At 32.7% G+C, this 21,164-nt stretch overlaps 1 protein-coding gene and 1 long non-coding RNA gene across 12 annotated transcripts in view; one reads left to right on the top strand and one right to left on the bottom strand.

The window, feature by feature from the left end:
• Nucleotides 1-21,164, bottom strand: part of PCDH17 (protocadherin 17) — a 100,934-nt gene that overhangs the window by 63,741 nt on the left and 16,029 nt on the right. The window lies entirely within an intron of this gene.
• Nucleotides 127-20,925, top strand: LOC106505305 (uncharacterized). Of its 4 annotated transcripts, none has more exons than XR_014820044.1 (3): nucleotides 127-175; nucleotides 11,139-11,234; nucleotides 20,798-20,925. It is a non-coding gene; the product is annotated as an uncharacterized LOC106505305 (long non-coding RNA). The 4 variants fall into 4 exon arrangements; XR_014820042.1 differs by lacking the exon at nucleotides 20,798-20,925 and adding an exon at nucleotides 15,108-17,488; XR_001299590.3 differs by lacking the exon at nucleotides 20,798-20,925 and adding an exon at nucleotides 11,422-13,884.

The following is a 21,164-nucleotide window of genomic DNA, read 5'->3' as shown; positions in this document are numbered from 1 at the left end:
TTCATACACATTACTTCTTCTTGCAGCTGACTCAGCAACAAAGGTTCTCCTGTTTTCTGCCTCACTTCGTATCACACCATTGTGCCCTGAAGCAGCTATGGGTTCTTACAAGATCATCCAGCACACAAGTATCAGTGAGACAGGAGCGTGCAATTCATGAAGCAGAGGGCCCAAGGTAAGTCTTAATGTAGAGCAATATGTGTTTTCCTTATAAATAAGGCTAATTTAGACTAACAGTACTCTTTTTTTGGTCTCATGTACAATTTAAATTTTTTGGTTTTTTAAACTATTACTGGGTGGGGAAAGACACGTTTTAAAGTGCTCACTAAGTTTCACTGTCTGTTGTTAAAAGTTGGGCGACAAGAAAAACTCTCACAAATGTCTTAATCTGAAATCTTTTGTTGTTGTTGAAATGACCTCTGGCAAAATAAATGATAAGATGAAGGTAAACAAGGTAGAATGATTTTGCACTCCTAATCCACTTTAACTAGTGGTTGGTAGTAGACCTTTTTTTTATAACACGCTTTACAAATGTCCAGACTCTGTAAAGCACCTTAGTTTTCGTTTCCATAACAAACGACTAATTTATAAGGATAACTTTATCTTCTAGTAAAAGTCATAATAGAAACCAACACCAAGGGCAAAGATGTTTGCAAAAAAAATTTTTCCAATTTTAAAAGTTAAAATTACTTAGAAACGTCATCATTTAAACTAAAACAATCTAGTTCATTTTTTTGAATTAGTCACAAATATGTATCAATCCGTTACTGCTGCCAGTTAAAAGCTAAGTCTGAGTAACTTAGAACACTTCAGAAAAACAGAATGCAGGGAATTAATGACAGAGTAAAATGTAAAGTGAAAGTGTAAAATATTAAGAAAATATTAAAGGGCTTTTATAGTTAATCTGGTGATTTGGATGGTTTAAATTAGGTGGAACCTCATACGATGTGGATCCCTATTCAGTTAGACACAGGGAAACAGACTGGGAAAACGTTTCTTCCCTGTTCTAATAGAAACAGTATCAAAAATGTTTGCATATTATCAAAATTCTAAGTTCTAATAAAAGAAATTTAAACTAAGAAATAAAATACATTTTCCCTTTGAGTGAAGAGCTATTTTAATTTATAAGTGAGTGTGTGTGCTCACATGTGCCTATGTAGGTTTGTATGTATATATTGGAGTGGGCCATAGCAATGTTACTGAATGTTGTTGTGATGAAAATAGAAAAACAGGAGGAAATTATAAAAGAAGAAATTTGGGAAGGAAAGGAAGAGAAAAAAATAAAGGCAGGGGGAAAGGCGAGTGAAAAATAGAAAGGGAGGCAGAAGAGAAAAAAACAGAAAGGTTATTACAGTGGGAAAATAAAAAAAAAAAAAACAGAAAGGACAGCGAGTGAAATAAGAGTGCAGGGTGGCAGGAAAGGGTAAAGAAGTTGTTTTATTATTATAAAATTTCACAAAGTACAATTTTAGAAGTCTGCAACTTAACCAGTAGAAGAGTATCAGAAATTTACTAATAATGTCTGTCTGCATTCATCCGTCAAAACAGGTAGGAATGAGAGATTGTGGTGTTTATAATTATCATTCTGAAATAGCCATTTGGCCTTTAACAAACATATGACTAATTCATGATAAAAAAAAAAAAAAACACTGGTTTTAATATAGAAAACAACATTTTCATTATCCATGCTCCAAGGGTGTTTGAAAACTCATTTAAAACAATCTGAATATAAAACAATATTTACATAGAAAAATGAAAAAAAGAGACAAAAAAGCCATATGTATCATAGCATCATTTAACTTAGAAATTGAAGGGCTTTCAGATATTTTCCAACACGGTATTCTAAAAATCGAGCTCTATCTTATGCAATTATAAATCTTAACTTTTAAGTCTAGGAAGAAAGTAAAATTTGAGACCAGAGACTTGTTGATTTTTCGACTTCTACAGAGTAATTTAAATAAATATGCTTAACTCTTAAAACTTTATCCTCTTCATACAAATTAATCACTAGATTGTTTTCCCTTCAAACACAATGAGAACACAGCAACTTTTAACTTCTATTTTTAAAATGTGTAATTTGTTTATTATTAAAAAATGGATACCTGGAATTGGTGGATAGTTACAGAAAAGTTCTAAAGAAGACACTTCAAAAACTTTGGAACATGATGATATTTTTAAAATATTTTACTCAGAAAGGAAAAGACAAAAGTTTGGGGGTTTTTTTGTTTTTTTTTTTTAAGTGATAATTTGCTCATAACAAAACAGACCTGAACTAATTTATAAAACTTAATGTGCCCTCCCAATTTGACTTTTTATGTTTTTTGCTATTTTGTTTGATGAAGGTAAAAATTTAGATATTCTTTCCTTTGTACAAAAAATCATAAAGAAATAAACAAGTAATCAAATAAACACACAAAGTGGATAAAGTCTGTATGATATGAATAGTTTCCTTATTTGCCTTTATGCATTTATCTACTAGTACTCAGCAAATTGTAGTCAATTTATAAATGATATACAAAATCAGAATCTTTATCAGTAGTAGTCAATAATAAACTGTTCCTAAGATACACCATTTTCTATTATTCGCTCATCTGTTAGAACTCTTAAAAAACAAATTATGTTTTTAAAATGAGTATCACTGAAAAGGACTAAAAGAAAGCAACTATTGAAGCTGAACCAAGTTGCCTGAAATTGGGAAAGCTCCTTAATTGTGGAAGTAGATTAATGACCACTTACATGTACCTAAAGAAGCTGAGCTGAAAATGAATAGTAAAAGGAGTCAAAATAGATGTTACACTATTAAAATAGAAAAAAAGAAACTTTATTAATACGTCCAGCATTTGACAAAATTCAGCATCTATTAACGATAAAAATTCTCAGTAAATAGGAATAGAAGGAAACTTCCTCAAATGTATAAAGAGCAAAAAAATAAAAACTATAAAGAGCATCTACCAAAAAGATCACACTTGAAAGGCTGAAAACTTTCCTAGCTTTCACCACTTCTATTCCCCATTGCTCTGAAAGTCCTAATATATTCAATAAGGCAAGAAAAATAAATAAAAGACATACAAACGGGAAAACGAGGAAAAACTTTTTCACAATATTATTGTATTCACTGATAATAGTATTATTTAAGCAGAAAATAAGAAGGAACCATGACAACTAAAAAACTTCTCAGAATGAATAAGTTGAGCAATGTTCCCAAATTCAAGGTCATCACACAAAAATCAATCATATTTCTATATTCTCACAATGAACTGATATATCCAAAGGAATGCATTTATAACATTCCCCTAAAAATCAAATTCCTAAGAAAACAGATATTTAAAAACAAAGTACAGCATTTGTATGCTGAACATTATAAAAACTGATGAAATATATCAAAGAAGGCCTAAATAAATGGAGAGATATATAATGTTTATGAATAGAAAAATTCAACATGATAAAGATGTCAATGTTCCCCAAATAATCTATACATATAACATAATTCCACTAATTTATGATTTCCTGTAGCTAAGACAAGAGGATTCTAAAACTTGTAACAAAAAGGAACTATAATACCCAAAACAATTGCAAAAAAAGAAGATTAAATTTGAAGGAAATACAGTTCCCTATTTTAAGAATTACTATGAAACTATACTAGTAAAGACAGTATAATACAGTCAACGAAAAAGACACATAGATCAATGGGATCGAAGAACCTGTTCAAATGTAACCAAATGCACCTGATTTTTTACAAAGTTGCAAAAGGTCATTCAATAGAAATGGACCTTCGCTATACCTCACACGTTATTAAAAAAAAAAAATGAAAAACAGAAAAGCTCAAAATGGATCATAGATGTAAATGAAAAATGTACAACTCTAAAACTTTACAAGAAAGTACTTTAGAAAAATTTGTGTGACCTGGTGTTAGGCAGAGTTCTTAGCCGAGATACCAAAAATATGATCCATAAGGGGGAAAAGAAGACCAAAATTAACCCAGTAATTTGATATTTACTTTAAATAAATGAAAACCATGCTCACACAGATTTGTACATGAATATTTCAAGGGCTCTTTCTGCCCAAACTGGAATCAGTCTAGATATTTTTCAACAGATGAATAGAGAGACTATGGTACATAAATACAATGAAAAGCTAACAATAAAAAATGAACTCCTGATGCAACAACTTGAATGGATCTCAAAAGCATTTGTGTTAAGTGAAGGAAGCTGGTTTCCAAAAAATTGCACACTGTAAGATTCCATTATAAGACTTCTCAAAAAAGCAAAAACTACTAAGACAAAGAACAGATCAGTGGATGGCAGGGGTTAAAGTTGACTATAGAGATACAGGATGAGGAAGTTTTTTAGGAGGATAGAATTGTTTAGAGTCTTGATTGAGGGGTTGGTTTCAGGAAGCTATACATGGAAAAAAAAAATACACAGAACTCCACATTCAAAAAAAAAAGAAATGTGTCATTTGACTGCATGCTAATAAAAGGTAATTCCAAATATATATAGGTCATTATCTGCATCTCATATACACTGAGGATATTTTTGTCTCACACAGAATTATAAAACAACAAATTATTTCATTAGTCTCAATAAAGAGTGTTTCTGAACTTTGTCTTTTAAAATTATACAGAGCCAACTTTCAGAATGCAATGTAGAAATCCCATATTCATTTGGACAGGCTACAAATGGATTCAAAATATAAAGCTCTATTTAGCCATACTAACAAACCCAAGCAACACTCTATAAGACTGTCATCTTAAATATGAATTATTTAGCTCAATTTTCATTTTTTTCAAAGATGTTTTTCTTGTGTGCAGTTCCCATTTACTGAGTCATAAAATAGACACTTTAAATAAAGATTTCAGACTGCACTTATTGCAAAGAAGTAGGTTTTCCATTCAATGCATGAAAAAAATAGGGCCACATTGTGAAAAACCAGGATCCATCCACAGAAATGGTGAGTTTTTGAATTTAGAAAATATCTTATGGAATTGATTCTACATCTGGAATTAAATGAATAGGTTATCACTGTAAACACTCTAAAAACATTTAAAAGAAAGCATTAGTATCTAAGTTGTACAAAAGTGTATGTAAAATATTGGCAAAATAATTTTACGACTTTGATGGTAAAAATAGGATAATGCTACCCAAAATGTCTGGTATTCTATTTTATATGAGATATTATATGAAAATTTCTTAGGTGTACAATGACACTCCTGTCATAACTTTAAATTTTTTAAATATTATAAGCAGCACTGTAATGATCATGAAATAATGATAACTGATGAAAGTTTAGTAAATTATAAAACAAGACTTGAATTTCTAGAAAATGAGACAATTGTGGGATGAAAACAACAAAAACCTCATCATTTTAAGTCTCATTTTTAAGGAATTTCTAAGAAGACAATTAGAATATTATTCTGCAAAAGGAAAAGAGAAAAACATTGTGAGCATTAGGAAACTGGATTCTGTGGTTATTTTTCACCGTTATAAATACCATTTAAGTAAACAATGCAAGAATTGATCCGTGATTAGTGCAATAACTATGTGATAAATATATACACAATATCTTTGTACTACTCTGCCGGTATTATCTTACATTTCCCATTATAGAGCCATGAGACAGTCAGGAAATTTCCTATGGAGAGAAAAATTTTGACAAACCAAACAGCTCTGGCATTTCCAGAATCATTTTTGTGGAAACATAGAAGACAGTGGTTTATAAACTGCTGGCATTTTTGATATGATTTTGCTGTTCTATGTCTGTTTCTTTACTGAAGAGGAGACCTTTGGGACAGAGGCTCAGCAGGTAAATTCATTCCACAAAAACGCATTTAACTCAAATCATTGGCAATATTAAAAAAAATCTATCATTCAATAATGTAAAATTTGTAATATCTGAAACTCGATCAAGAATTACAAGTCGGGCAATAAACCAGGAAAATATAGCCCATACCTAAGAGAAAATAAATCAATAAAAACAGATCTAGGCATGAAAAAGATGACAGAACTATCCACAAGGACCTCACAATCTATTAGAATATTGAAAATATGATCAGGAATATAAAAGCAAAACCCTGAGAGTGAGTACCTAAAATTTTGAGCCCTAAGTATTTCCCTCACATCATCCTACCTTGGGCCTAAAGGAGAGAAATAGATGACCCAAAAGACATAAAATGGAACTTCTCAAAATGAAAATTACAATATTTGAAATAAAAAATATGAATAAGACTGACAACAGATTTGACAATGAGGGAGAAAAGATGTAGCATTTTGCACTAAGTTCTAGAATCATTTGCCTCAACAAATATATGCATAATATTAAATATATACCTTGTATTTATCTGTATAAGCTTTATGTATTTTTGTCACATCCTGTTTATAATTTTGTAATATACTAGAGAGCATACAGATATGTCAAATACAAAAAGGATCTCCCAAGGGTAACAAATATGAAGAAAGTTTTCATTCTAGAGGTAGTTGTCATTCTAGAATTGGAATTGTTGAAGAAAAATGAATCTTTGAAGTCATCATTAAAAGAGAACTTCTCACAACCTAATTTTGGTAGTTATGGTGTTGAATCATGGCTTCAGTTATACCTAGATGATCAGTGTTTTCCTAATCCAGAGGAACAGGGGAGTGAAATTTTGAAAATTCCTTTGAATTAGGGGCAGAAGATTGAGTGCACATATTGATGCCATTGGGTCGCAAACAAAACAAAACAAGTTGAAAAGCATTCTCTTTGAGGCAGACTGAGCCCAAGGGAGTGCTAAGAGGTGAATAATTCACTTTAAGCCTTTTCATACTGACATTGCTTCTGATAGCTTTGCCTCCAACAGAATATATGGTGTGGTTCTTTCCACATTGCTAAAGTAGGCAACAGCATTTTAAGCCACTACTTATAAAATTATCTGACAACACCTACGGCTTTGGAATTTCTAAAGTGCATGAGGTATGGCAATAACTGTATTTATCAGTGATTTTCAAAATAATACATTTTATACAAATATAGCATGGTGTACTTTAATACATTTTGTACAAATATAGTGTGGTCCATATTTGTGTTATGTAACTAAAGACATAATAAAAACATGAGAAATCCCTACATTTACCAAAAACTAACATTACTTTAAATTAAAAATGGGAGGACAAGAATAGTGCCATCCTGTAAGTGAGAATTCTATGTCTACAGCTCAATTCAGATGACTGAGAGGAATTTTTAAAGGCATGTGGCTGTATTTGAAAACCTCTTGCAAATGTTAACGCTTTTACATGTGACACTGATAACTTCAATAACTGGTATGCCAGAATTTAATTGTGTAATTTGTGAACCTTAAAGAAAATCATCTTTGACAAGAAAGAACGAAGGCACCACTGAATACTAGCTGAGCTTTTCCAGTGGCAATGGTGGTGCATTGCACCATGAGTTAATGTCTTAGGGAAAAAATCCAAACTTACTCAAAGGTTGCTCATCTCTACATCCCTAATTAGTCAGTTCTCTGCAGTGAGGTAAGCCTCTCCATCTCAACCCTATCCAATGCCAGGTCTTCCCTCTTCCTTCCAGTGGTGGTAGTGACAGGGGGAGTTTGGAGTTCTTTTACATTTTACTGCCTACTTTAGCCAGACATTTAGTCTTAGGAAACTCTCTTCTGTTTTTCTCCCCTCTTATTATTTTTCCATCTCTCTAAAGAATGTGGAGGACGCACATAATATGCAGAATTTACTGATTATCTTTTTGTCCTTAAACATAAATTGGATTGTATTCTCACCAACTGCCTTCTAAATGATTTGACTGTGAAAGATAAAATTCTAATAACCCTTGGAAAAAAAAAAAAAAAGAATGCAAAATGCAGAAGATTATCCCCCCTGGAGAGAATATCCGAAACTAAATGCTCTACAATTTGGTATCCAAGACCACCAACTCAAAGATTATACATTGCCAATAAAAATTCATTACAAGTCTGGATTTCTAGAATGTTCTACCTATAAAGAGAAAGAACAGAAAGGGAAGAAGGTAGGTTGGTCATAATCTTATTAGCACTATGAATGCTGAATCTTCTGCAAAATACATATTCTTAAAATCTTATTTTATCAATTTTAAGAATCTTGCTCATAAACAAATGAATTTTTTACAAATTGAATTATTTAGATTCAAACCAGTTTTTAGTCTAATTCTCTTAGCTAATATAGACATGCTTTGGAACTATACTTCACTGAACCCAAATGCACCCAAATAGTGACTGTGTCTATTCTGTTCTTGGAGACAGGGAATATGCTCTCCTACATTAAGATCTACAAAACAGTATTATTGATATTTATTACTCATTCTTCTCAACTGCCATAGGAGACAATACTGTTACTGTCCACATTTTTTTTAAAACAGAGAAACTACAGCTAACTGGCTTTTATAGAGTTGTTTGTCATATACCCAATTCATTGTAGAACAATAACACTTGCCAGAGACTGCCAGGACTGGTCGGGTAATGTACTGCCTCTCTGAGAAATAGAGAAAAATAATGATCCATCCCAATATTTTCAAAAATAAGTTAATGAGAAATTAATGTGAATTGCCTCAAAAGGCTTTTAAAAAAATATTGTTACAGACTAAGCAAAAATAGTATTACTATTACCCCTAGCAAAAAGATGGCTCTTTGTGCACTTTTACCTTGCTTTCCATACTTTCTTGTTAAATTATGTTTAATATACTGAATATTATATTTAACTCTAATAATGATCTTTTTTCTTTGGGCAATAAATAAAAAGCTAATAATGGCTATTTATTATCAAATTTACTAATGCAGGCAGTAAGCTTAACTATATGATTACTTACCATCATTAAAGTCATATATATGAATTGTCAAAATAGGTAACTCTGAACATTTACCTTTTAAAGCTCAAATTTAAGGTATTACAGTCAGTCAATCATTAGGTTAAAATGCCCACGAAACAAATAACTAATTTCAAAAGTGAAGCAAGCTGTGTGCCTTTATCCATTTCATCAGTTTATTTTTTCACAATACACTAAAATTAAAAACATTATGAATGCAATGATTTGTTAATCACAATTGACTAGTCTTCCTTCATAAAATATTAAATTGTTTATCAGAAGATAGTTCATTATTATTTAGATAATAGATTACATTTTGCAAATGCAAGAAAATAAAATGACCAATAAGATCAGTTTCCTATCTGATTTTGCATCAGCCTTCCAAGTCATCAGTTGTATAGGTGCATTCCAATTCCAAATAGGATTCAAAATTTGAGGAATTCAAGTTGAAATTGAATGATGCAGCATCTTTTTAATTTTTTTTTTCTTTTTTTGATGGCTGCACCTGTGGGCCATGGAAATTCCCAGACTAGGGGTGAATCGGAGCTGCAGCTGAGGCTAACATCACAGCCGCAGCAATACTGGATACCAGTCTTATCTGCAGCTTTTAGCAACACACTTTAACCCACCTAGTGAGGTCATGGATCAAGACCCGCATCCTCACAGATACCACATCTGGCCCTTAATCTGCTGAGCCACAATGGGAACTCCCAGAACCTTTCTAATTTTTCCTTCTTCTAATTCTTGACAGGCATAGAGAATTTTTAATTCTTTATAAGTAATGATTCGGTGAATCAGCTAAATAGCCAATGTGCTTTACAATAATTAGTATATACTTGGGGGGGGGGGTTGAGTCTCCAACCTTTTTTGCATGTGTTTCAAAGATAATTTACCAAACTTTCCAAAAAAATACATAAAAATATAAATTTAATTTAAAAATTACCTACTGGACTTGAATTTCTGGCTCAAAAACAAAACAGTTATTTGAAAGCACAATTATGGAATTTTAGGGGATAACATAACAAGGAATTTGGAACACGCATCCTCAGAAATGACTATTACAAGGGAAATGGTATTCCTAAATTTGAGGAAAAATTAATTATTAATCAAATTTATGAGTATTAGATTACTAGAATATTCTTCATTTTCCCTCTGAAATATAAGTATCACATTTAAAATGTATGGTTCAATGGAAATAGTCCATTTTAGGTTGGTGTTCATACCTGAAATTAAAATGAAGCTAAGTGTCTTTACTAACGTTAACATATTTTTAATTAAACATTAGCACAAAGGAAATGAAATATCTCTACTCTTTATCAGACCGTCACTTAATACCTAATTCACACATCCCCAGTTCATTCTTTGTTTGAAGACTGTAATTCTAAGACTTTTTATCCTCTAGTTAAAGAAGCAATCTTTTCTAGAGAATCACTTCATGAGACATTTGTTGATATCTTGTTTTGATATAACAGATAATCATTTTGATTTTGTTAGAAACTATTTATAGTCTACATAGTGCACTTTTTAACAAACACTCAAATAGGAAAAAATAAGACATATTAACAGTTAGTCATGACTTACAAAATTGGTTGGTGAATTCTGGCTTAAGAGCTCACTCTTGGTTTTTGAAAATAAAGTTTTATTGGAACTCAGACATGCCCTTTCATTTCTATGTCATCTAAGGCTGCTTTCATGTTTCAGTGGCAAAGTTGAGTATTTCTGAGAGAAAACACATGGTCCACGAGCCCTAAAATATATACCATCTCGTCCTTAATAATAAAAAAAAAAAAATACGTTACAGGCTCCTGGCTTAGAAAGACTGTCTCAGTTTTTAAATATATAATTAACATATTTGCTCTACTTACTCCCGTAGATAAAACAGTAATGAGGCATTTTCACATATGCACTATGCTAATTAGGTCATGGTTTAGGAAAAAATACAAGTCATTTTCATCCTCTGAAGGACATAGACTTCTTCACAGAGTATGGATTTGGAAGGTACCGGATTGAAAAACTGTTCATACTTTTAAGTGGATTAGGTTTTAGGTGATTTGTAGCATGTTTATATTCAATTGCAAATGATTTAAAACTGCAGAAACAGCACCATTATGGGAACCCCTGAAAACAAAATGCACTTAGATAGATGCACAAAATTTTCTGAACTGTATTACAAGTTCCTCTAGAGTGTACTTAGAATCAGAGTAACCCATTCTTTCCCAGGGAAAATAACTTCAGTTCTCAGTCCTTTGTCTCCTGTGCTTCCTTGCATATTTTGCAGGGTGAAAATACAACCTTTCCAAGTCTATTATTTCTTTCAGCCTCACCAGCTGGGGTCATTACAAATATTTCTACTTTTTGGATGGAGAAACTGAGGTCTTGAATTCTTGAAAGACTAGCTGGAAGTCCCAATATGAGTAAGTAATATGAGCAAGTTTCATTTGACTCAAAAATTTTGTACTCTTTCAAATAAAAAAACTGCAAGTACTTTCTGATTCATCTTGTTTCTGTATGTACTGCACTTTGCTTTCTATTCTATTTACCATTGTCTAACTCTACAGATTATTTTCATTCTAATAATGCTCATTAATCAACACTTTACAGAGTTCTAATACAAGGTCACATTCCTTTGGATGGCTTCGTTCCTCTAAATGCTCAGCTCTGAATAAATACAAATGAAAGCATTGATGTCTTCGGGAAAATTTTGATGAGAATAAAAGAATCAAAACCAGTTCTCAGATCAATCTAAGAATCCTGAGCTGCTTTGGAGTCTCCAAAACTTGGAAGAATTTTCACGATACAGGACCAACTACAGAACTTCTTGACACTACTGCTGGTTTCCCGTTTGAAAGACCCTGTAGCAACGTGTTACATGTAGGTTCCAGCAGAGTTTTTGAGGCTTACTATGTGGAGACCTTAAAGAATTTTCTTCCAAATTGACCTGCAGTCTAGTTGCATTACTTCGTAGCAGTGATTTTCTGGCTATCGGATATTCTCATCCTCTATAGATACCTCAATAGAAATGCATATCAGCATGATACCCAACTGGTGTAGGAGTAAAAACCCTAACGTCTGAGTCAGATGACATTAGTTCTCTATTCCTGGCAAGTTATGGTAGCATTTCTGTGCTTCAGTTTTCTCACATGCAAAGAAGTGTAAATGAAATCAGATGCTATCATATGTCTCTAACTTTCTAGTGTTCCTTGCCCGACAGCAGTTCTTTTGTGGAAACTTCTCTTCAGTTCCTACCTGATGTGAGCTTTTCCTCCCACAAGGTCTCCCTGTATAAAAAGCAGAGTTCTTAAAGAAGACTCAATAATATCTTTCCACTTAAGTGTTTATTTGGGTAGCTTAAGAAGTTTTAGATACCTAGAAACCAATTTCTATAAGATGGTATTCCAAACATTGGTCACATTTTAAAATGTCTACTTTACATTAAAACAAAAGTGATCTCCCTTGGCTTAGAGGGGTCTAAATAGAAATTTACAGTAAAACAAATCATCATTCCAATCAAACTACTTTTTTATAATCATAAATAATCTAGAATAAAAGTGTACTCCTGTATAATTACAAACACTGAGGCAATTAAAATATTGTTTTTACAGGGAATATGTCTATGTATCAGTACCCTCAAGTTTAACTGTCCCAAACTGTTTTGTTTCTTCTGCTATTGACAAAAATAATAATATATGTTAATAATTATTCAGAATTTATTGTTGTCAATATTCTATATAAGCATAATCATATGTCATCCTTAACAATTATGACAATCTTGTAAGTAGCAAATATTATTAGACCTAAGAAGAAAACAGAAAAAAAAAAAAAAAAGCTTAGGTAACTTGGTCTGGACTGAAAAGAAAGTTTTTTGTTTTTGTAAATCAAGCCCTCGGTAATAGAATCTTAGTGTAAATATCTGTCAATCAGAGAGTAGCTGATTAAACAAATTATAATATAGCAATTAATGGGCCCAGAATTCCAACACTGGTATGAAACCACATCATTGACATAGAAAGATATCTAAGTTAACTATTTATATAACTTTAAGTAAAAAGAAGTTTAATATACCACGTTTCATATATACCACTTTTTAAAATTGAAATATCATAGGCTACAATATTGTGTTGTATGTACCACTTATTGTAAAAAATCTAGTGAGGTATATGTTTGTGTGTGTCATGTATTACCCATCCCAGAAGGGACTGATACAACACCCTGAAATCGAACAGATTAATATTACTTCGGTAAGAAATATTGATAGGAAACACTAAGTGTTTTTAACAAAGGTTAAAAATAGCCTCATATCAGTTCATGTCTGAGTCCTTCAGATTTTAGAATTAGAGAAAGGATGGTGAATTTAAACCAAAAAGCTGGCAACAGCTACCTCTAAGTACTAAATTATCAGCAATTAAAATGTTTTAAATGCTACTTTCTCTCTTCAGTTCACAAATATGTAATGTGTTCTTACTAAACACCAAGCACTGATTTTTTTTCTTAGTGAATTTTTCCAATCAGTAAGAAATCCTCTTAAAATTAAGGAAAAAAATATAGTCACTTATTATTTAAAAATGAAGAAAAAAGTCAAAGACACACATACTGAAAAATAACTTGGAATTATTTTAATGAAAAAATGATTTTTTGCATATTAAGGTTTTGTAATAGTTGTTGTTTATCCCAAGAGTAAAATCTCTTCTTCTAAGGACACTATTGACTTAATAAAAATGAAACAAGAAAGGCCCTGAGGTCAAATATTGCCAATTCATCCCAGGAAGCTAATTGAAATTTCCAGTTCGATGATAGAGTAGTTGAAGCCAAAAGGCAGTAGACCAGCATTACCTGGATCTTAACCACACAGTCTCAGTGGAGCAACTTCAGTTTTGGACTATGTCATGAAAAAATAAATAAGTATGGCGTAGGCTGGCAGTTATAGCTCTGATTAGACCCCTAACCTGGGAATATCCGTATGCTACAGGTATGGCCCTAAAAAAAAGGCAGAAAAAAGAAAGAAAGAAAGAAAGAAAGAAAGAAAGAAAGAAAGAAAGAAAGAAAGAAAGAAAGAAAGAAAGAAAAGGAAAGTCCAAAAATCTTCTTATATATTTATATCTCAATTGTCCTTGAAGAATTCTTTATAGGTCACCTAATTCTAGGTAGGGTTTTTTGGGAAGTATTAGCAAATTTATTTTATTAAAATGTATAATTATTCTCAGAACTTTATTTAATGTCACTATCTAAATAATTTCTGGGTATGCCAGAGCTTCTGGACAAACATTCTCTAGTTTTACCTTGACAAATACCAGTCACTTAGCTTTTCAGAATACATAATATAGGAGTTCCCACTGTGGCTCAGTGGAAACAAATCTGACTAGCATCCATGAGGATGCAGGTTGGATCCCTGGCCTTGCTCATTGGATTAAGGATTGCTGTGAGCTGTGGTGTAGGTCGCAGATGCGGCTTGGATCTGGTGTTGCTGTGGCTGTGGGTGTAGGCCAGCAGCTACAGCTCCTATTCGACCCCTAGCCAGGGAACCTCCATATGCCTTGGGTGCAGCCCTAAAAACAAACAACAAAAAGAATATATAATATATAAGCTGTTTTCAGATTTGTGCCAGTTAATATGTAAATTAATTTTCAGTGTCTTTGGCCTTGAAGGATGGTTAGCTGCCCCTCCTAGTAAAAACAATGAATTTCTTTTTTTTTAAGTTCCTTTTTTTTCAGAACTGTTAAATTGTTGTTTTTTTAAATACAATTTTAAAGGTCACTTTCCATTTACCACACAGTCTCAGTGGAGCAATTTCAGTTTTGGACTATGCCATGAAAAAATAAGTAAATATGGCGTAGGCTGGCGCCATATTACAAAATGTTAGCTATCTCTTCATGTTGAACCATACGTCTTTCAGCCTAACTTACACTCAATACTTTGTTCTTCTCACTCCCCCACCCCTATGTTGCCCCTGCCTTCTCCCCACTGGAACCACTAATTTGTTCTCTATATCTGTGAGTATGTTTCCTGTTTATTGTATTTTTTAGATTCCATATATATGCGATATCTTATAGATTTTGCCTTTCTCTGATTTATTTCACTTAGCATAATGCCCTCCAAGTCTATCCATGTTGCTGCAAAATGGCAACATTTTATTCTTTTTTATGACTGAGTATATATCACATCTTCTTTATTCATTCATGTGTGGATGGACATTTAGGTTACCTCCATATCATCTGTGAAATTATAAATAATGCTGCTATGAACACTGGAATACATGTATCTTTAAATTAGTGATTTTGATTTTTTTTCAGATATATAACCAGGAGTGGAACTGCTGAGTCATATGGAAGTTCTATTCTCAGTTTTTTGAAAACTTCCATACTATTTTCCACAGTGGCTGCACCAATTTATATTCCTGTCAACAGTGTACAAGGGTTCCCTTTTCTCCAGATCCTGGCCAACATTTGCTATTTGTGTTCTTTTTGATGATAGCTATTCCGACAGGTGTGAGATGATATCTCATTGTGGTTTTGATTTACATTTCCCTGATGATTAGCAATGTTAAAAATACTATGTGTCCTTATTTTTGGTGCATTAGACACATTTTTGTATAAATACAAAACACAAAGTAGATAATTTTCCCAAAAGAGATAGAAAAAGAAAAAAATTGTTCTCTTCACTGATAGTCTGTTTTCTCCTTCCTTCTTTATAAAACGGGGAATCTGGTTGTCAAATATAGTTTGAAAAATAGGTTTTTCTTCTCTCTGAAGGAACATGAGTTTATTCAAGCAGAGTCAGGTAGTTTATAAAAGCTGTGCACTTAATATAAAAACGACAATGTATAAAACTCTTCCTAATCTGATTTAAGGATCCTGATCCCCTTTTTTCTTGGGAGGACAGAACACGAATATGAAATGGTGCACCTAGTTGCATGGTGCATAAACAGCTCAAGCTGAAAGCATAACAATAAGCTCTCCATCTATTATTGCAGAACCAATAAATAAGCATAATGAAAATCATGACACATTATTACATTACTTTGTATTGCCTCTATTCATTAAAAAAAAAGGATGAGTGCATTTAAAATAATTTCACATGTCAAATAGTATGCGAGACCTTGCAACTGAGATGATGCTGAAAAGAATGCTTGTAAAGGGCAGATGTTTGATCTTCAGTGGCTTATAGCAACATTTTGATAGAAGTATGAGGAATCTGAGTAATAATTGCTTCACACCAAAATGGTAGTATCATAGTAACCAAACATTTATATCATTCACCTGCAACACATATATTCTAATATTAAGATGTCAATTTAAAAAAAAAATTGAAAAGCTTCTCTGTCAATTAGCCCTTAAATGGATTCTACTTTTTCAGTGTCCATGTTAATTTAATATACCAGATTATATTAACAGCACTGGCTTGTAAATAAGGAAGCTCTGAATCCTATTAATGGAGCTATGCTGCCAAAATAATCAGCTTCATACTTAACAAGTTTCCAAGTATTTGGAAAAGCTGTGAAATGGGATTATAAGGTTAAGCTGTGTACATCTGGCTCGTCACTATGCAAATATTTCAAAAATTTGATCTCCTAGGCGGAGGAAACACTTGTCTAACCATGATTCTCTTCCAAGTTACATGAACTTCAGTAAGCAAAGCAGTACACAGATGCTTACAAGAAATCATGATCAATCTACATAATGCATTTCTCGTGTGAGGCATAAAATTTTATCATATATCACCCTTCTGAGTAAAGACCTAAGAAATATTTGCAGAAGTTTCTGTGGTATATTTATGTTGGTTGAAAGGGGCTTGAAGAGTGCCAAAATTTTTGAAATGAAGGGTGCTCACCTGAAACACTGAATGTTGCTTTTTTTTTCCTGATAGGTTATTTAGCATAATTGGATGTTAAGTATAAATGTAGTATACTATGGATCCAGAGAATAGTTAATGAGGAATAGGAGTTTGTGAATGAAACAGCAGTGAATCCAATTGTCTGTCAATGGACATTTGGGTTGTTTCCATGTTTTGGCTATTGTGAATAGAGCTGCAATAAATGTGTGGGTGCATGTGTCTTTTATAAGGAAAGATTTTTCCAGATATATGCCCAAGAGTGGGATTGCTAGATCATATGGTAGTTCTATGTATAGATTTATAAGGTACCTCCATACTGTTCTCCATAGTGGTTGTACCAGCTTACATTCCCACCAACAGTGCAGGTGGTATATATACACAATGGAATACTACTCAGCCATAAAAAAGAATGAAATAATGCCATTTGTAGCAACATGGATGGAACCAGAGACTCTCATCCTGAGTGAAGTAAGTCAGAAAGACAAAGACAAATACCATATGATATCACTCACATCTGGTATCTAATATATAGCACAAATGAACCTTTCCACAGAAAAGAAAATCATGGACTTGCAGAATAGACTTGTGGTTGCCAAGGGGGAGGAGGAGGGAGTGGGGTGGATTCGGAGCATGGGGTTAAAGGATACAAACTATTGCTTTTGGAATGGATTAGCAATGAGATCCTGCTGTGTAGCACTGAGAACTATGTCTAGATACTTACAACAGAGCATGACAATGGGAGAAAAATTACATATGCATGTATGTGTAACTGGGTCCCCATGCTGTATAGTGGGGGAAAATAAAAGTGTTGGGGAAATAACAATAAAAAAAAATAAAAAAAGAGAAATACGTAGGTACAACCCACCAAAAAAATAATAAATAAATAAATAAATAAATAAATAAAACAGCAGTGAAAAGTTCACCAGTCTTTCTAGTTAATAGAAACCTTAATTGAGTTGAACATTAGTTGCTTTAACCAATCCAGGATTAAATAACTATGCTGATTCTTTGTCAGATATGCACAAGACCATTAAGCCTGATTTTATTTTTTGAAATTTTTGTTCAAAAACGTAATTGTGTTAAAAATGTACTGACTATGTCCTTAACAAATTAACTTCAACTTGAAAACCATGATCCAAAATGGCAGTTAAAGGTCAATGAATCAAATTTCCAATTATATTTCCTGGGAGCAGATGGGTGCAATAAAACCTAATGATTGAATTTTAAATGCTTTCATGCACCTTTTATCTGTTTCCCAACGTGTTGATTCTATCTTAATGTTCTAACAAGATAATAGGTTTATTACAATTTACCAAAGGAAATAATATCTCCATTTCCCAATTATTTATATCATATTACCTGCAGATATCGAATCAGCGCTCCTTTCCCTCTTCTGCCCCTTGTGCCTTTCCAAGACCCTCCCATACTTTCACCAAACAAAATCCAAACTACAGTATCATTATGTAACAGATGTGTCCTTGGACATTTAATTTCTCTAGTTAAACAATGAATTTTTGAATAAAGCTCAAGTTCACTGAGGCTTAATGGGAAATTCCACATGAAAATAATTTTAATGAACTCTAACTTTAACTAAAAATTTTCTTTGCTAATGTTATGAATGGATTTGGTCTTTTCCTCTGACATGCATAGGCATAAATATATAAAGAAAGTTTATCAAGAGGTAAAAAAAAAATTAAGTATTCTTTTTGGAAAGTGTCAGGTGGAGGATTCTAACTCTTCCATATCTCAATAGAGCACATTCTTGCCTAAAGAACAGAAAGAGGGAATCATGTGGAGAGGTTTATTTTATTGTTTTTATATAAAAAGAAAATCAACACTTCTTAAAATATATACCCAAGTCTAAATTAATGGAAATCCAAGAAGCTTTTCAATTTTAACTAAATAAATATATTTCTAGTCTATTGAATGGATTTGAATAATGCCAAATACAACACTAGCAACCCAATCCATCTGAAATCCAGCCCACCTTGATATAGTGCCATTATGTAAAGTCAACTATATGAATCTCAAGTCCAAGATTATATAGCCGACTCTCCATATTCTCAGGTTCCACATTCCCAGATCCAACCAATCGCAGACAGAAAGTATTTGAGGGAAAAAAATCCCTAAAAATTCCAAAAAGCAAAATATGAATTTGCTGCATGCTGGCAACTATTTACCTAGCATTTACATCACATTTATAGCTACTCACATAGCATTTACATTGCATTTGGTGTTGGAAGTCATCTATAGATGATTTAGAGTGGATGGGAGAATGTGCGTAGGTTATATGCAAATACTATGCCATGTTATATAAGAGACTTGAGCATCTTCAGATTTTGGAATCCACAGGGGTCCTAAAATATATCCTCCACAGATACTGAGGTATAAGTGTACAGTTAAATATTAATCTGGTGATAAATGTTACTATGGTCTTACTAACATATATATCTAAATTTTAAAAACATATATAAGTTTTTTATAGATGTGCAAGGTTCTTGAGGTATCCCTGATATATTTTCTGAATGGATATCACAGAAAAGAGATCAGAGAGCAAGAGTACGAAGAAAAGAATTAGAACAGGCCTGTATAAGACATAAATAATAATTCCTTTCCATTTTCTTTACTCAAATTATGTTTCAAGCGATATTTTTCAAATATTTAAACAACTTTTAGAAATGTTTAAACAAATGATACTTGTGTTTAGATTATGCAGTTTTATGCAAACACTAACTAAACACATGAAAACTAGTATATTTGCAAAGCATTCACATTTGTAACATTATTTGGAAGTCACATTTCTCAGCTGTATTCTTTGTTTTAGGCATGAGAGTTCTCCTTGTGCACAGTGGGTTAAGAACCTGACTGCAGCAGTTCTGGTTGCTGCAGAGGCATGGGTTCCATATCTGGCCCGGCACAGTGCATTAAAGGATCCCATGTTGCTGCAGCTGCAGCTTGGATTCAATCCCCTGGCCTAGGAACTTCCACACTCGTGGCCATTAATTAATTAATTAAAAATCATGTATGACAGTTTAAGAATGAGTACACTCTGAGAAATAAGTAAAGTTCGGACAGATTATGAACATTACAGGTCCAGTTTCTGATCTACTGTGTCTTAGAGACTATCTGCTCCAGAGATATAGGTCTCCTGCAGTGACATGAAACCAAGATCCTGCCTGACTTTCTGTCTGGAGAGAGCAACACTCACTGCTGATGGGCTTTCTTTCCCAAATGCCAAATATTCCAGGCTGAATTTCCAAATGGATCTGAACTATAATGTTTAGATAATGGTGTATATAAATGTCCTCATTGAGAACTTATTTGTAGGCTAATCTTACATAATATTTGGCACTATCAGTTTAATCTTTCTGAAAATCTCTTCTTTATGAACGTTAATTGACAATGAATCCTAAACTTCTTAGATTTATATTTCTATGCTCCTTTTCCATTATTTTTTCCATCATTTTGAATCTCAGCTACTCTAGCAAATAAGAATAATTAACTTTTTAAACATGGTTTGAAAGTTCATTCTACTTGAAGCCTTTATTCTGACAACTCTCCTTATGGTTTGACATTGGTTTTGCAATCAAAATTTACAATTCAGATACATAGTAATTAACATTAATAATACCTTAAAAGTAGTAAAGTATTTCAATTAAGATTTTAATTATTTCATTATTTATTCTTGATTTAATGATTGTGGATTGAACAACTCTGCAACCAGCAGATTTTTATTTTTTTATTGTTATTTCCCCAATATAATTTTTTTCTACTGTACAGCAATTGTGACCCAGTTACATATACATGTATACATTCTTTTTTCTCCCATTATCATGCTCCATCATAAGTGACTAGACATAGTTCTCAGTGCTACACAGCAGGATCTCATTGCTAATCCATTCCAAAAGCAACAGTTTGCATCTATTAACCCCCAGCTCCCAATCCATCCCACTCCCTGCCCCTCTCCCTGCCCCTTGGCAACCACAAGTCTTGTCTCCAAGTCCATGATTTTCTTTTCTGTGGAAAGGTTCATTTGTGGCATATATTAGATTCCAGATATAAGTGATATCATATGGTATTTGTCTTTCTCTTCTGACTTACTTCACTTACTTTTTTTATTATTTATTTATTTATTTGGCTGTGCCTATAGCATGCAGAAGTTCCAGGGCCAGGGATCAAACCTGTACCACAGCAGTGACTTGAACCACAGCAGTGACCCAAGCCATAGCAGTGACAACACCAGATCCTTAAGCCTCTGAGTCACCAGGAAACTCCTGGATGTGTTTTAAATAACAATAATGATATGGGAAAATAGCATTTATATGAAAATATATCTTGTTTCCCCAATATGTGAACTGAAATTTCATATCATCTACACAAGAGAGATTCTGAAACTTTAAGTTTTGTAAGTTGGGTTATTATTAATAAATACGTTTGAAAACTACCCATGGTGATTTTCTTTTCCCATTATCAAATGGCAAATGGCTGGTATCAAGGTGATTAAATCAAAATTATAT

This window comes from Sus scrofa, chromosome 11 (assembly GCF_054392235.1).
Source record: "Sus scrofa isolate SSC_HxYL_T2T_F1_AM1 chromosome 11, Sscrofa_HxYL_maternal_Yorkshire_Landrace_v2.0, whole genome shotgun sequence".
Classification (NCBI taxonomy): Eukaryota; Metazoa; Chordata; class Mammalia; order Artiodactyla; family Suidae; genus Sus; species Sus scrofa.
Note: the sequence above shows the minus strand (reverse complement) of the source record. Positions and strands in the feature narration are given on the sequence as shown.